This window comes from Crinia signifera, unplaced genomic scaffold (genome assembly GCF_055691185.1).
Source record: "Crinia signifera unplaced genomic scaffold, ASM5569118v1 HAP2_SCAFFOLD_135, whole genome shotgun sequence".
Classification (NCBI taxonomy): Eukaryota; Metazoa; Chordata; class Amphibia; order Anura; family Myobatrachidae; genus Crinia; species Crinia signifera.
This window is the reverse complement of record NW_028142028.1, coordinates 57,445-73,458: the sequence shown is the minus strand read 5'-3', so window position 1 is coordinate 73,458 and position 16,014 is coordinate 57,445. Positions and strand designations below refer to the sequence as shown.

At 44.9% G+C, this 16,014-nt stretch overlaps 1 long non-coding RNA gene across 4 annotated transcripts in view; it reads right to left on the bottom strand.

Annotated features, from left to right (window-relative positions):
* Positions 1-6,399: 6,399 nt before the first annotated feature.
* The window catches only part of LOC146053273 (uncharacterized), a 29,779-nt gene continuing 20,164 nt past the window's right edge, over positions 6,400-16,014 (bottom strand). For 3 of the 4 annotated variants that reach the window (XR_014467711.1, XR_014467713.1, XR_014467712.1), the window contains exons 4-5: positions 14,370-14,497; positions 6,400-10,818 (exon numbers count right to left, since the gene is read on the bottom strand). This is a non-coding gene — a long non-coding RNA (uncharacterized LOC146053273). The remainder of the gene's footprint in view (positions 10,819-14,369; positions 14,498-16,014) is intronic. The other variant, XR_014467714.1, reaches the window with a different exon arrangement.

Genomic DNA, 16,014 nt, shown 5'->3' with positions numbered 1-16,014 from the left:
ATCCCAATCAAGTGTGATAGGGTACAGTGGTGTGAAAGTGGTTTATGGGGACTATATATTATCACTTCATTTCTACCAAAGTAGGTGAAATTGATCATTTTCACTTACTTTTGTAGAAAATAAGTACGTCACAGCGGCCGAAACATCTCATGCTCCGTTTTTGGCTTTCACCCCCCAACCATCACGCCGCAGCCGGAACATTTTCTGCGTCGGTTCCAGCTTTCATTCCCAAAAGCATCTCGTCGCAGGCCAGAACATCTCATGCGTCGGTTCTGGCTTTCACTCCCAAAAGCACCTCGTCGTGGCCAGAACATCTCATCCGTCGGTTCCGGCTTTACCCCCCAAGCACCTTGCCCAGGTGGGAACATTTCATTCACAGGTTCCAGCTTTTACCCTCCAGGCACATAGCTGCATATGGACAAGTTATTTGCCGAATCCAGTTTTCACATCCCAATCAAGTGTGATAGGGTACAGTGGTGTGAAAGTGGTTTATGGGGACTATATATTATCACTTCATTTCTACCAAAGTAGGTGAAATTTATCATTTTCACTAACTTTTGTAGAAAATAAGTACCACACAGCGGCCGAAACATCTCATGCTCCGTTTTTGGCTTTCACCCCCTAACCATCACGCCGCAGCCGGAACATTTTCTGCGTCGGTTCCAGCTTTCATTCCCAAAAGCATCTCATTGCAGGCCAGAACATCTTATGCGTCGGTTCCGGCTTTCACTCCCAAAAGCATCCCGTCGTGTCCAGAACATCTCATGCGTCGGTTCTGGCTTTCACTCCCAAAAGCATCCCGTCGCGGCCAGAACATCTCATACGTTGGTTCCAGCTTTCACTTCCAAAAGCACCTCGTCACGGCCAGAACATCTCATCCGTCGGTTCCGGCTTCAACCCCCAAGCACCTTGCTAAGTCAGGAACATTTCATCACAGGTTCCAGATTTTACCCTCCAGGCACATAGCTGCGTACAAGTTATTCCCAGATTCCGGTTTTCACACCCCAATCGAATGTGAAAGGGTACAGCGGTGTGAAAGTGGTATATGGGGTCTAAAAATTATCACTTTTTTTTACCAAAGGAGGTGAAAATAACAATTTTCACCTACTTTTGTAGAAAATAAGTACCTTGCAGCAGTCGGTACATCTCATGCGCCGGTTCCGGCTTTCACTGCCCAACCATCGCGCTGGAACATTTCTTGTGCCGGTTCCAGGTTTCACCCACAAAAGCACCTTGCCAAGGCGGTGACATTTCATTCACAGGTTCCAGCTTTCACCCTCCAGGCACATAGCTGCATATGGACAAGTTATTTGCCGGATCCAGTTTTCACATCCCAATCAAGTGTGATAGGGTACAGTGGTGTGAAAGTGGTTTATGGGGACTATATATTATCACTTCATTTCTACCAAAGTAGGTGAAATTGATCATTTTCACTTACTTTTGTAGAAAATAAGTACGTCACAGCGGCCGAAACATCTCATGCTCCGTTTTTGGCTTTCACCCTCCAACCATCACGCCGCAGCCGGAACATTTTCTGCGTCGGTTCCAGCTTTCATTCCCAAAAGCATCTCGTCGCAGGCCAGAACATCTCATGCGTCGGTTCTGGCTTTCACTCCCAAAAGCACTTCGTCGTGGCCAGAACATCTCATCCGTCGGTTCCGGCTTCAACCCCCAAGCACCTTGCTAAGTCAGGAACATTTCATCACAGGTTCCAGATTTTACCCTCCAGGCACATAGCTGCGTACAAGTTATTCCCAGATTCCGGTTTTCACACCCCAATCGAATGTGAAAGGGTACAGCGGTGTGAAATTGGTATATGGGGTCTAAAAATTATCACTTTTTTTTACCAAAGGAGGTGAAAATAACAATTTTCACCTACTTTTGTAGAAAATAAGTACCTTGCAGCAGTCGGTACATCTCATGCGCCGGTTCCGGCTTTCACTGCCCAACCATCGCGCTGGAACATTTCTTGTGCCGGTTCCAGGTTTCACCCACAAAAGCACCTTGCCAAGGCGGTGACATTTCATTCACAGGTTCCAGCTTTCACCCTCCAGGCACATAGCTGCATATGGACAAGTTATTTGCCGGATCCAGTTTTCACATCCCACATCAGGAATGTCATGTAATAAAATGTTATGTTGTAACAGTCACGTTACCCCATTACAGTTCTTAGGTACAGATGATCTTAGTATACGGGAAGAAGGGAATGACAGAGGAAGAATTCCCGGAACTATGGAGAGGGCAGGCAGTGTGCATGGTGAGGAGGCCTGTAGAGAGTCTATTGAAGGGGAGAGGGGAAAGAGGAAGCTAGTAAAGAATTCAAATGGGTCCTGGGGTGAAACTAATCACAATATTAGAGCCATATCTAAAAATAAACATAAATTAAAATGCTTACTGGCTAATGCAAGAAGCTTAGTGAGTAAAATCGGGGAGCTTGAAACGGTGATCAGTAGGGATGACTACGACATCATTGGTATTACAGAAACATGGTGTAATGAGTCGCATGACTGGGCATTAAACATGGAGGGATATACACTCTACAGGAAAGACAGGGAAAATAGAAGGGGCGGGGGTGTGTGCCTATATGTAAATAATAACTTAACATCATGTGAGAAAAATATGAGCACAGACCTGGAAGACGACAACTCGGAGACAGTGTGGGCAGAGATAACCGACAATAATAAGAAACCAAAAAACAAATTTATAATAGGGGTATGCTATAGACCACCAAATATAAATGAAAGGGAAGAGTCTCTTCTTTTAAACCAAATCAAACAAGCATCAAATCAGGGTCAGGTATTAATTATGGGGGATTTTAATTTACCCGACATTGATTGGGAAAACGAAACAGGTAAATCAGCAAGAAGCAATGGGTTCTTAAGCTTACTTAAAGACCAGTTTATTACACAAACGGTAGAAACTCCAACTCGTGATGAGGCGCTCTTGGACTTAGTATTAACAAATAACACAGACTTAGTTTCAAACACAAAAGTAATTGAACAATTAGGGAATAGTGATCACAATATGGTTTCACTGGAAATCAACTTCAGTAAATTACATCAAAAAGGATCTGCAAAAATACTAAACTTCAGAAAAGCGAACTTTGAATTATTCAGGGAAGCCCTAACAGGAATTGGGTGGGAAACGGTTATGGAGGGAAAAAATGCAGAGGAAATGTGGGATACTCTAAAAAAGGTGCTTGATTCACTAACTATTGAATACATTCCTAAAGTAACTAAAGGTAAATTCAACAAAAAAAAGCCACCATGGTTGGACAAAGAAGTAAGGTCAGCTATCAACAATAAAACCAGAGCCTTTAAATTCTATAAAAATAACTTGAATGAGGAGGCATTCGCAAAATACAAAGAATCAAACAAAACTTGTAAAGGGGTAATCAAAGCAGCTAAAATATTATATGAAGAGTGCATAGCCACTGAAAGCAAAAACAACCCAAAGAAATTTTTTAAATACATAAATAGTAAACGTTTAATTAAGGAAAACATAGGCCCACTAACTGATACTAGTGGAAAAAGTGTTACTGAGGACAAGGGGAAAGCAAAACTGTTAAATGAGTTCTTCTCATCAGTATTTACTAAGGGAGAGCAGACTGTGGAACGAACATTTACCACAAACGGGACAAATAAGCCAGATCTCATTGTGGATTTCACGCCGAAAGAAATAATACTGAGGCTAAGCAAACTCAAAACAAATAAGTCACCAGGGCCAGATGGGATTCATCCGAGGGTATTAATGGAATTAAGGGATGAACTAGCTACCCCCCTACATTATATCTTTAGCAAGTCACTATCGTCAGGTATAGTACCAAAAGATTGGAGAATAGCAGAGGTAGTGCCAATATTCAAAAAAGGAAAAAAGGAAGATCCAGCTAATTACAGACCCGTTAGTTTAACATCAATTGTGGGTAAACTATTTGAAGGATTTTTAAGGGATGGTATCCAGGAATATTTAGATCATCACCTTCTACTCAGTACTAACCAACATGGGTTCGTGAAAAATCGTTCATGCCAAACTAATCTACTAGGGTTCTATGAAGAGGTTAGCAAAAACCTCGATAATGAAAATGCTGTAGATGTGATTTTCCTAGATTTTGCTAAAGCATTTGATACTGTCCCACACAAGAGATTGATTAATAAAATGGAGAACCTAGGATTGGGTGAAAATATCTGCAGATGGGTAGGGAATTGGCTATGTAATAGAGAACAAAGAGTGGTTGTGAATGGTGCCGTATCAGATATGATACCGGTACTAAGTGGAGTGCCCCAGGGTTCGGTTTTGGGGCCCATTTTGTTTAACATTTTTATTAACGATATTGGGATAGGGTTACTCAGCAATGTATCCATCTTTGCGGACGATACAAAACTTAGCAAAGTCATCAAATCACCAGAAGATGTCACCATGCTTCAAAATGATCTTGCAATTCTAGATGAGTGGGCAAAAAAATGGAAGATGAGGTTCAATGTAGATAAATGTAAGGTTATGCACCTTGGGAGACACAACCAGTGTGCAAGTTACAACCTTAGCGGAGAGGAACTGGGTAATTCCATACTTGAAAAGGATCTAGGAGTCCAAATAGACAGCAATCTAGGATGTAGTGCCCATTGTAATGTAGCTACAAAAAAGGCCAACAAAATTCTGGCATGTATTAAGAGGGGAATGGAAACTAGGGACTCAAGGGTGATTATGCCACTATATAAAGCATTGGTGAGACCTCACCTAGAGTACGGAGTACAGTTCTGGGCCCCACACTATAAAAAGGACATCATAGAATTAGAAAAAGTCCAAAGGCGAGCAACAAAGCTTATTAGGGGAATGGAGAATTTAAGCTACGGGGAGAGATTAAGCAATTTGGGACTATTTACATTAGAAAAGAGACGTTTAAGGGGGGACATGCTCAACATGTACAAGTATATAAAGGGCCAATATAAGGAACTGTCACACACCCTATTTTCTACTAGAAAGGAATCTAGGACGCGAGGGCATGAGTATAGATTAGAAGAAAAAAGATTTCATTCAGCTAGTAGAAAGAATTTCTTTACGGTCAGAACAGTCAAACTCTGGAACTCTCTTCCCAGAGAGGTGGTAACGGCTGGCTCATTAAATGCGTTCAAGGCAAAGTTGGACAAACATTTACTGGAGAAAAACATCCATGGGTACAAATAAGAAATATAATTTGTCTGTAAAATACCAGAACCAACCAAATCAGCAATGGATATCTATACCAGGTTGAACTAGATGGACGCAAGTCTTTTTTCAGCCTTACCTACTATGTAACTATGTAACAATCAAGTGTGATAGGGTACAGTGGTGTGAAAGTGGTTTATGGGGACTATATATTATCACTTCATTTCTACCAAAGTAGGTGAAATTGATCATTTTCACTTACTTTTGTAGAAAATAAGTACGTCACAGCGGCCGAAACATCTCATGCTCCGTTTTTGGCTTTCACCCCCCAACCATCACGCCGCAGCCGGAACATTTTCTGCGTCGGTTCCAGCTTTCATTCCCAAAAGCATCTCGTCGCAGGCCAGAACATCTCATGCGTCGGTTCTGGCTTTCACTCCCAAAACCACCTCGTCGTGGCCAGAACATCTCATCCGTCGGTTCCGGCTTTACCCCCCAAGCACCTTGACCAGGTGGGAACATTTCATTCACAGGTTCCAGCTTTTACCCTCCAGGCACATAGCCGCGTACATAACAAGCTATTCGCCGGTTCCGGTTTTCACACCCCAATCAAATGTGAAAGGGTACAGCGGTGTGAAAGTGGTATATGGGGCCTATAAATTATCACTTTTTTTTTTTTACCAAAGTAGGTGAAAATTATTATTTTCACCTACTTTAGTAGAAAAAAGTATTACTGACATTCAATAAAAAAGCAATGCAGACAATATCACTGCTATCTCCCGCACTGATATCAGCCCTGATTTGGCTCGCTGTCTGCATAAAATAATATAAGGACCTCAATTCATCAAACTTTAAACATAATTTAAGGAAGACCATACATATTTGATAAATATACATGTATGCCAGGAAGATATTATCGCGCCTGCTTACCTGTTGTGGGTAGCTGCTCCTGCAATTTGACGTTTGGAATATGCTGTAGTAAAAATGATGTCACAGTAGTCCAGAGACGTAGCTGGGTAAGTAGTTGACATCACAATTCATTCGTGGAGAAGGTCTACCTGAAAAAAAGAAGAAGGAGGCGCGATAATATGTTCATGACATACATGCATATTTATTAATAATGTGTCTTACATCGTAACACACATAAATGCAGTACTATACAGACAACACAAGTCATCCTTATCAGTTCCTGCCCCAGTGATTGCAAATACATGCTACAGCACATATTAGACCCTTAACTGTGGACCCGTTACTCAGTTTTACAAACTGAGCAGGTCCCCGGGTATGTGCTCTGCAGCAGCCAGTCTTGAGGAGCTGTCAGGGACTATCACCCCCCAAAGCACCTCACAGTGCCTGGAACATCTCATGCGCCAGTTTAGGCTTTCACCCGCCTTCAAGCCCATCGCAAAAGCATGACAATCTCATGCTCCGGATCTGGCACCTCTCCAAAGCACCTCAACGAGTCCGGAACATTTCATGCGCCGCTTCCGGCTTTCACCCCCAAACACCACGCCGCGGCCAGAACATTTATTGCGTCGGTTCCAACTTTCACCCCCAAAAGCACCTCGTCGCAGCCAGAATATCTCATATGTCGGTTCAGGCTTCAACCCCTCCCAAGCACCTTGCCAAGGTGGGAACATTTCATTCACAGGTTCCAGCTTTTACCCTCCAGGCACATAGCTGCATATGGACAAGTTATTCGCCAGATCCAGTTTTCACACCCCAATCAAGTGTTATAACATTTCCTGCACCGGTTCCGGCTTTCACTCCCAAAAGCACCTCGTCGCAGGCCAGAACATCTCATGCGTCGGTTCCGGCTTTCACTCCCAAAAGATCCTCGTCACGGCCAAAACATCTCATGCTTCGGTTTCCGGCTTTCACACCTTAATCTAATGTGAAAGGGTACAGCGGTGTGAAAGTGGTATATGGGGCCTATAAATGATCACATTTTTTTTACCAAAGTAGGTAGAAATAACAATTTTCACCTACTTTTGTAGAAAATAAGTAACTCACACGCCGCGACCGGAACATTCCTTGCGTCGGTTCCGGCTTTCACTCCCAAAAGCACCTCGTCGCGTGCCAGAACATCTCATGCGTCGGTTCCGGCTTTCACTCCCAAAAGCATACCGTCGCGGCCAGAACATCTCATGCGTCGGTTCCAGCTTTCACTTCCAAAAGCACCTCGTCACGGCCAGAACATCTCATCCGTCGGTTCCGGCTTCAACCCCCAAGCACCTTGCTAAGTCAGGAACATTTCATCACAGGTTCCAGATTTTACCCTCCAGGCACATAGCTGCGTACAAGTTATTCCCAGATTCCGGTTTTCACACCCCAATCGAATGTGAAAGGGTACAGCGGTGTGAAAGTGGTATATGGGGTCTAAAAATTATCACTTTTCTTTTACCAAAGCAGGTGAAAATAACAATTTTCACCTACTTTTGTAGAAAATAAGTACCTTGCAGCAGTCGGTACATCTCATGCGCCGGTTCTGGCTTTCACTGCCCAACCATCACGCAGGAACATTTCTTGTGCCGGTTCCAGGTTTCACCCACAAAAGCACCTTGCCAAGGCGGTGACATTTCATTCACAGGTTCCAGCTTTCACCCTCCAGGCACATAGCTGCATATGGACAAGTTATTCGCCGGATCCAGTTTCCACATCCCAATCAAGTGTGATAGGGTACTATGGTGTGAAAGTGATATATGGGGCCTATATATTATCACTTCATTTCTACCAATGTAGGTGAAAATGATCATTTTCACTTACTTTTATAGAAAATAAGTACCTCACAGTGGCTGGAACATCTCATACTGTTTTTGGCTTTCATCCCCCAACCATTACGCCGTGGCCAGAACATTTTCTGCGGCGGTTCCGGCTTTCACTCCCAGAAGCATCCCGTCGCGTCCAGAACATCTCATGCGTCGGTTCCAGCTTTCAGTTCCAAAAACACCTCGCCGCGGCCAGAACATCTCATCCGTCGGTTCCGGTTTTACCACCAAGCACCTTGCCAAGGCGGTGACATTTCATTCACAGGTTCCAGCTTTCACCCTCCAGGCACATAGCTGCATACTGTATGGACAAGTTATTCGCCGGATCCAGTTTCCACATCCCAATCAAGTGTGATAGGGTACAATGGTGTGAAAGTGATATATGGGGCCTATATATTATCACTTCATTTCTGCCAATGTAGGTGAAAATGATCATTTTCACTTACTTTTGTAGAAAATAAGAACGTCACAGCGGCCGGAACATCTCATGCTCCGTTTTTGGCTTTCACCACTCAACCATTACGCCGTGGCCGGAACATTTTCTGCGTCGGTTCCGGCTTTCACTCCCAAAAGCATCCCGTCGCGTCCAGAACATCTCATGCGTCGATTCTGGCTTTCACTCCTAAAAGCACCTCGTCGTGGCCAGAACATCTCATCCGTCGGTTCTGGCTTAACCCCCCAAGCACCTTGCCAAGTCGGGAACATTTCATTCACAGGTTCCAGCTTTTACCCTCCAGGCACATAGCCGTGTATGGAACAAATTATTCCCAGGTTCCGATTTTCACACCCCAATCGAATGTGAAAGGGTACAGCGGTGTGAAAGTAATATATGGGGCCTATAAATGATCACATTTTTTTTACCAAAGAAGGTGGAAATAACAATTTTCACCTACTTTTGTAGAAAATAAGTACCTCACAGCAGCCGGTACATCTCATGCGCCGGTTTCGGCTTTCACCGCCAAACCACCACGCCGCTACTGGAACATTCCTTTCACCGGTTCCAGGTTTCACCCACAAAAGCACCTTGCCAAGGCAGTACCATTTCATTCACAGGTTCCAGCTTTCACCCTCCAGGCACATAGCTGCATATGGACAAGTTATTTGCCGGATCCAGTTTTCACATCCCAATCAAGTGTGATAGGGTACAGTGGTGTGAAAGTGGTTTATGGGGACTATATATTATCACTTCATTTCTACCAAAGTAGGTGAAATTTATCATTTTCACTAACTTTTGTAGAAAATAAGTACCACACAGCGGCCGAAACATCTCATGCTCCGTTTTTGGCTTTCACCCCCCAACCATCACGCCGCAGCCGGAACATTTTCTGCGTCGGTTCCAGCTTTCATTCCCAAAAGCATCTCATCGCAGGCCAGAACATCTTATGCGTCGGTTCCGGCTTTCACTCCCAAAAGCATCCCGTCGTGTCCAGAACATCTCATGCGTCGGTTCTGGCTTTCACTCCCAAAAGCATCCCGTCGCGGCCAGAACATCTCATACGTTGGTTCCAGCTTTCACTTCCAAAAGCACCTCGTCACGGCCAGAACATCTCATCCGTCGGTTCCGGCTTCAACCCCCAAGCACCTTGCTAAGTCAGGAACATTTCATCACAGGTTCCAGATTACACCCTCCAGGCACATAGCTGCGTACAAGTTATTCCCAGATTCCGGTTTTCATACCCCAATCGAATGTGAAAGGGTACAGCGGTGTGAAAGTGGTATATGGGGTCTAAAAATTATCACTTTTTTTTTACCAAAGGAGGTGAAAATAACAATTTTCACCTACTTTTGTAGAAAATAAGTACCTTGCAGCAGTCGGTACATCTCATGCGCCGGTTCCGGCTTTCACTGCCCAACCATCGCGCTGGAACATTTCTTGTGCCGGTTCCAGGTTTCACCCACAAAAGCACCTTGCCAAGGCGGTGACATTTCATTCACAGGTTCCAGCTTTCACCCTCCAGGCACATAGCTGCATATGGACAAGTTATTTGCCGGATCCAGTTTTCACATCCCAATCAAGTGTGATAGGGTACAGTGGTGTGAAAGTGGTTTATGGGGACTATATATTATCACTTAATTTCTACCAAAGTAGGTGAAATTGATCATTTTCACTTACTTTTGTAGAAAATAAGTACGTCACAGCGGCCGAAACATCTCATGCTCCGTTTTTGGCTTTCACCCCCCAACCATCACGCCGCAGCCGGAACATTTTCTGTGTCGGTTCCAGCTTTCATTACCAAAAGCATCTCGTCGCAGGCCAGAACATCTCATGCGTCGGTTCTGGCTTTCACTCCCAAAAGCACCTCGTCGTGGCCAGAACATCTCATCCGTCGGTTCCGGCTTTACCCCCCAAGCACCTTGCCCAGGTGGGAACATTTCATTCACAGGTTCCAGCTTTTACCCTCCAGGCACATAGCCGCGTACATAACAAGCTATTCGCCGGTTCCGGTTTTCACACCCCAATCAAATGTGAAAGGGTACAGCGGTGTGAAAGTGGTATATGGGGCCTATAAATTATCACTTTTTTTTTTTACCAAAGTAGGTGAAAATTATTATTTTCACCTACTTTAGTAGAAAAAAGTATTACTGACATTCAATAAAAAAGCAATGCAGACAATATCACTGCTATCTCCCGCACTGATATCAGCCCTGATTTGGCTCGCTGTCTGCATAAAATAATATAAGGACCTCAATTCATCAAACTTTAAACATAATTTAAGGAAGACCATACATATTTGATAAATATACATGTATGCCAGGAAGATATTATCGCGCCTGCTTACCTGTTGTGGGTAGCTGCTCCTGCAATTTGACGTTTGGAATATGCTGTAGTAAAAATGATGTCACAGTAGTCCAGAGACGTAGCTGGGTAAGTAGTTGACATCACAATTCATTCGTGGAGAAGGTCTACCTGAAAAAAAGAAGAAGGAGGCGCGATAATATGTTCATGACATACATGCATATTTATTAATAATGTGTCTTACATCGTAACACACATAAATGCAGTACTATACAGACAACACAAGTCATCCTTATCAGTTCCTGCCCCAGTGATTGCAAATACATGCTACAGCACATATTAGACCCTTAACTGTGGACCCGTTACTCAGTTTTACAAACTGAGCAGGTCCCCGGGTATGTGCTCTGCAGCAGCCAGTCTTGAGGAGCTGTCAGGGACTATCACCCCCCAAAGCACCTCACAGTGCCTGGAACATCTCATGCGCCAGTTTAGGCTTTCACCCGCCTTCAAGCCCATCGCAAAAGCATGACAATCTCATGCTCCGGATCTGGCACCTCTCCAAAGCACCTCAACGCGTCCGGAACATTTCATGTGCCGCTTCCGGCTTTCACCCCCAAACACCACGCCGCAGCCAGAACATTTATTGCGCCGGTTCCAACTTTCACCCCCAAAAGCACCTTGTCGCAGCCAGAATATCTCATACGTCGGTTCAGGCTTCAACCCCTCCCAAGCACCTTGCCAAGGTGGGAACATTTCATTCACAGGTTCCAGCTTTTACCCTCCAGGCACATAGCTGCATATGGACAAGTTATTCGCCAGATCCAGTTTTCACACCCCAATCAAGTGTTATAACATTTCCTGCACCGGTTCCGGCTTTCACGCCCAAAAGTACCTCGTCGCAGGCCAGAACATCTCATGCGTCGGTTCCGGCTTTCACTCCCAAAAGATCCTCGTCACGGCCAAAACATCTCATGCGTCGGTTTCCGGCTTTCACACCTTAATCTAATGTGAAAGGGTACAGCGGTGTGAAAGTGGTATATGGGGCCTATAAATGATCACATTTTTTTTACCAAAGTAGGTAGAAATAACAATTTTCACCTACTTTTGTAGAAAATAAGTAACTCACACGCCGCGACCGGAACATTCCTTGCGTCGGTTCCGGCTTTCACTCCCAAAAGCACCTCGTCGCGTGCCAGAACATCTCATGCGTCGGTTCCGGCTTTCACTCCCAAAAGCATACCGTCGCGGCCAGAACATCTCATGCGTCGGTTCCAGCTTTCACTTCCAAAAGCACCTCGTCACGGCCAGAACATCTCATCCGTCGGTTCCGGCTTCAACCCCCAAGCACCTTGCTAAGTCAGGAACATTTCATCACAGGTTCCAGATTTTACCCTCCAGGCACATAGCTGCGTACAAGTTATTCCCAGATTCCGGTTTTCACACCCCAATCGAATGTGAAAGGGTACAGCGGTGTGAAAGTGGTATATGGGGTCTAAAAATTATCACTTTTCTTTTACCAAAGCAGGTGAAAATAAAAATTTTCACCTACTTTTGTAGAAAATAAGTACCTTGCAGCAGTCGGTACATCTCATGCGCCGGTTCTGGCTTTCACTGCCCAACCATCACGCCGGAACATTTCTTGTGCCGGTTCCAGGTTTCACCCACAAAAGCACCTTGCCAAGGCGGTGACATTTCATTCACAGGTTCCAGCTTTCACCCTCCAGGCACATAGCTGCATATGGACAAGTTATTCGCCGGATCCAGTTTCCACATCCCAATCAAGTGTGATAGGGTACTATGGTGTGAAAGTGATATATGGGGCCTATATATTATCACTTAATTTCTACCAATGTAGGTGAAAATGATCATTTTCACTTACTTTTATAGAAAATAAGTACCTCACAGTGGCTGGAACATCTCATACTGTTTTTGGCTTTCATCCCCCAACCATTACGCCGTGTACAGAACATTTTCTGCGGCGGTTCCGGCTTTCACTCCCAGAAGCATCCCGTCGCGTCCAGAACATCTCATGCGTTGGTTCCAGCTTTCAGTTCCAAAAACACCTCGCTGCGGCCAGAACATCTCATCCGTCGGTTCCGGTTTTACCACCAAGCACCTTGCCAAGGCGGTGACATTTCATTCACAGGTTCCAGCTTTCACCCTCCAGGCACATAGCTGCATACTGTATGGACAAGTTATTCGCCGGATCCAGTTTCCACATCCCAATCAAGTGTGATAGGGTACAATGGTGTGAAAGTGATATATGGGGCCTATATATTATCACTTCATTTCTGCCAATGTAGGTGAAAATGATAATTTTCACTTACTTTTGTAGAAAATAAGAACGTCACAGCGGCCGGAACATCTCATGCTCCGTTTTTGGCTTTCACCCCTCAACCATTACGCCGTGGCCAGAACATTTTCTGCGTCGGTTCCGGCTTTCACTCCCAGAAGCATCCCGTCGCGTCCAGAACATCTCATGCGTCGGTTCTGGCTTTCACTCCTAAAAGCACCTCGTCGTGGCCAGAACATCTCATCCGTCGGTTCTGGCTTAACCCCCCAAGCACCTTGCCAAGGCGGTGACATTTCATTCACAGGTTCCAGCTTTTACCCTCCAGGCACATAGCCGTGTACGGAACAAATTATTCCCAGGTTCCGATTTTCACACCCCAATCGAATGTGAAAGGGTACAGCGGTGTGAAAGTAATATATGGGGCCTATAAATGATCACATTTTTTTTACCAAAGAAGGTGGAAATAACAATTTTCACCTACTTTTGTAGAAAATAAGTACCTCACAGCAGCCGGTACATCTCATGCGCCGGTTTTGGCTTTCACCGCCAAACCACCACGCCGCTACTGGAACATTCCTTTCACCGGTTCCAGGTTTCACCCACAAAAGCACCTTGCCAAGGCAGTACCATTTCATTCACAGGTTCCAGCTTTCACCCTCCAGGCACATAGCTGCATATGGACAAGTTATTTGCCGGATCCAGTTTTCACATCCCAATCAAGTGTGATAGGGTACAGTGGTGTGAAAGTGGTTTATGGGGACTATATATTATCACTTCATTTCTACCAAAGTAGGTGAAATTGATCATTTTCACTTACTTTTGTAGAAAATAAGTACGTCACAGCGGCCGAAACATCTCATGCTCCGTTTTTGGCTTTCACCCCCAAACCATCACGCCGCAGCCGGAACATTTTCTGCGTCGGTTCCAGCTTTCATTCCCAAAAGCATCTCGTCGCAGGCCAGAACATCTCATCCGTCGGTTCCGGCTTTACCCCCCAAGCACCTTGCCAAGGTGGGAACATTTCATTCACAGGTTCCAGCTTTTACCCTCCAGGCACATAGCCGCGTACATAACAAGCTATTCGCCGGTTCCGGTTTTCACACCCCAATCAAATGTGAAAGGGTACAGCGGTGTGAAAGTGGTATATGGGGCCTATAAATTATCACTTTTTTTTTTTTACCAAAGTAGGTGAAAATTATTATTTTCACCTACTTTAGTAGAAAAAAGTATTACTGACATTCAATAAAAAAGCAATGCAGACAATATCACTGCTATCTCCCGCACTGATATCAGCCCTGATTTGGCTCGCTGTCTGCATAAAATAATATAAGGACCTCTATTCATCAAACTTTAAACATAATTTAAGGAAGACCATACATATTTGATAAATATACATGTATGCCAGGAAGATATTATCGCGCCTGCTTACCTGTTGTGGGTAGCTGCTCCTGCAATTTGACGTTTGGAATACGCTGTAGTAAAAATGATGTCACAGTAGTCCAGAGACGTAGCTGGGTAAGTAGTTGACATCACAATTCATTCGTGGAGATGGTCTACCTGAAAAAAAGAAGAAGGAGGCGCGATAATATGTTCATGACATACATGCATATTTATTAATAATGTGTCTTACATCGTAACACATATAAATGCAGTACTATACAGACAACACAAGTCATCCTTATCAGTTCCTGCCCCAGTGATTGCAAATACATGCTACAGCACATATTAGACCCTTAACTGTGGACCCGTTACTCAGTTTTACAAACTGAGCAGGTCCCCGGGTATGTGCTCTGCAGCAGCCAGTCTTGAGGAGCTGTCAGGGACTATCACCCCCCAAAGCACCTCACAGTGCCTGGAACATCTCATGCGCCAGTTTAGGCTTTCACCCGCCTTCAAGCCCATCGCAAAAGCATGACAATCTCATGCTCCGGATCTGGCACCTCTCCAAAGCACCTCAACGCGTCCGGAACATTTCATGCGCCGCTTCCGGCTTTCACCCCCAAACACCACGCCGCGGCCAGAACATTTATTGCGCCGGTTCCAACTTTCACCCCTAAAAGCACCTCGTCGCAGCCAGAATATCTCATACGTCGGTTTAGGCTTCAACATCTCCCAAGCACCTTGCCAAGGTAGGAACATTTCATTCACAGGTTCCAGCTTTTACCCTCCAGGCACATAGCTGCATATGGACAAGTTATTCGCCAGATCCAGTTTTCACACCCCAATCAAGTGTTATAACATTTCCTGCACCGGTTCCGGCTTTCACTCCCAAAAGCACCTCGTCGCAGGCCAGAACATCTCATGCGTCGGTTCCGGCTTTCACTCCCAAAAGATCCTCGTCACGGCCAAAACATCTCATGCGTCGGTTTCCGGCTTTCACACCTTAATCTAATGTGAAAGGGTACAGCGGTGTGAAAGTGGTATATGGGGCCTATAAATGATCACATTTTTTTTACCAAAGTAGGTGGAAATAACAATTTTCACCTACTTTTGTAGAAAATAAGTAACACACACGCCGCGACCGGAACATTCCTTGCGTCGGTTCCGGCTTTCACTCCCAAAAGCACCTCGTCGCGTGCCAGAACATCTCATGCATCGGTTCCGGCTTTCACTCCCAAAAGCATCCCGTCGCGGCCAGAACATCTCATGCGTCGGTTCCAGCTTTCACTTCCAAAAGCACCTCGTCACGGCCAGAACATCTCATCCGTCGGTTCCGGCTTCAACCCCCAAGCACCTAGCTAAGTCAGGAACATTTCATCACAGGTTCCAGATTTTACCCTCCAGGCACATAGCTGCGTACAAGTTATTCCCAGATTCCGGTTTTCACACCCCAATCGAATGTGAAAGGGTACAGCGGTGTGAAAGTGGTATATGGGGTCTAAAAATTACCACTTTTCTTTTACCAAAGCAGGTGAAAATAACAATTTTCACCTACTTTTGTAGAAAATAAGTACCTTGCAGCAGTCGGTACATCTCATGCGCCGGTTCTGGCTTTCACTGCCCAACCATCACGCCAGAACATTTCTTGTGCCGGTTCCAGGTTTCACCCACAAAAGCACCTTGCCAAGGCGGTA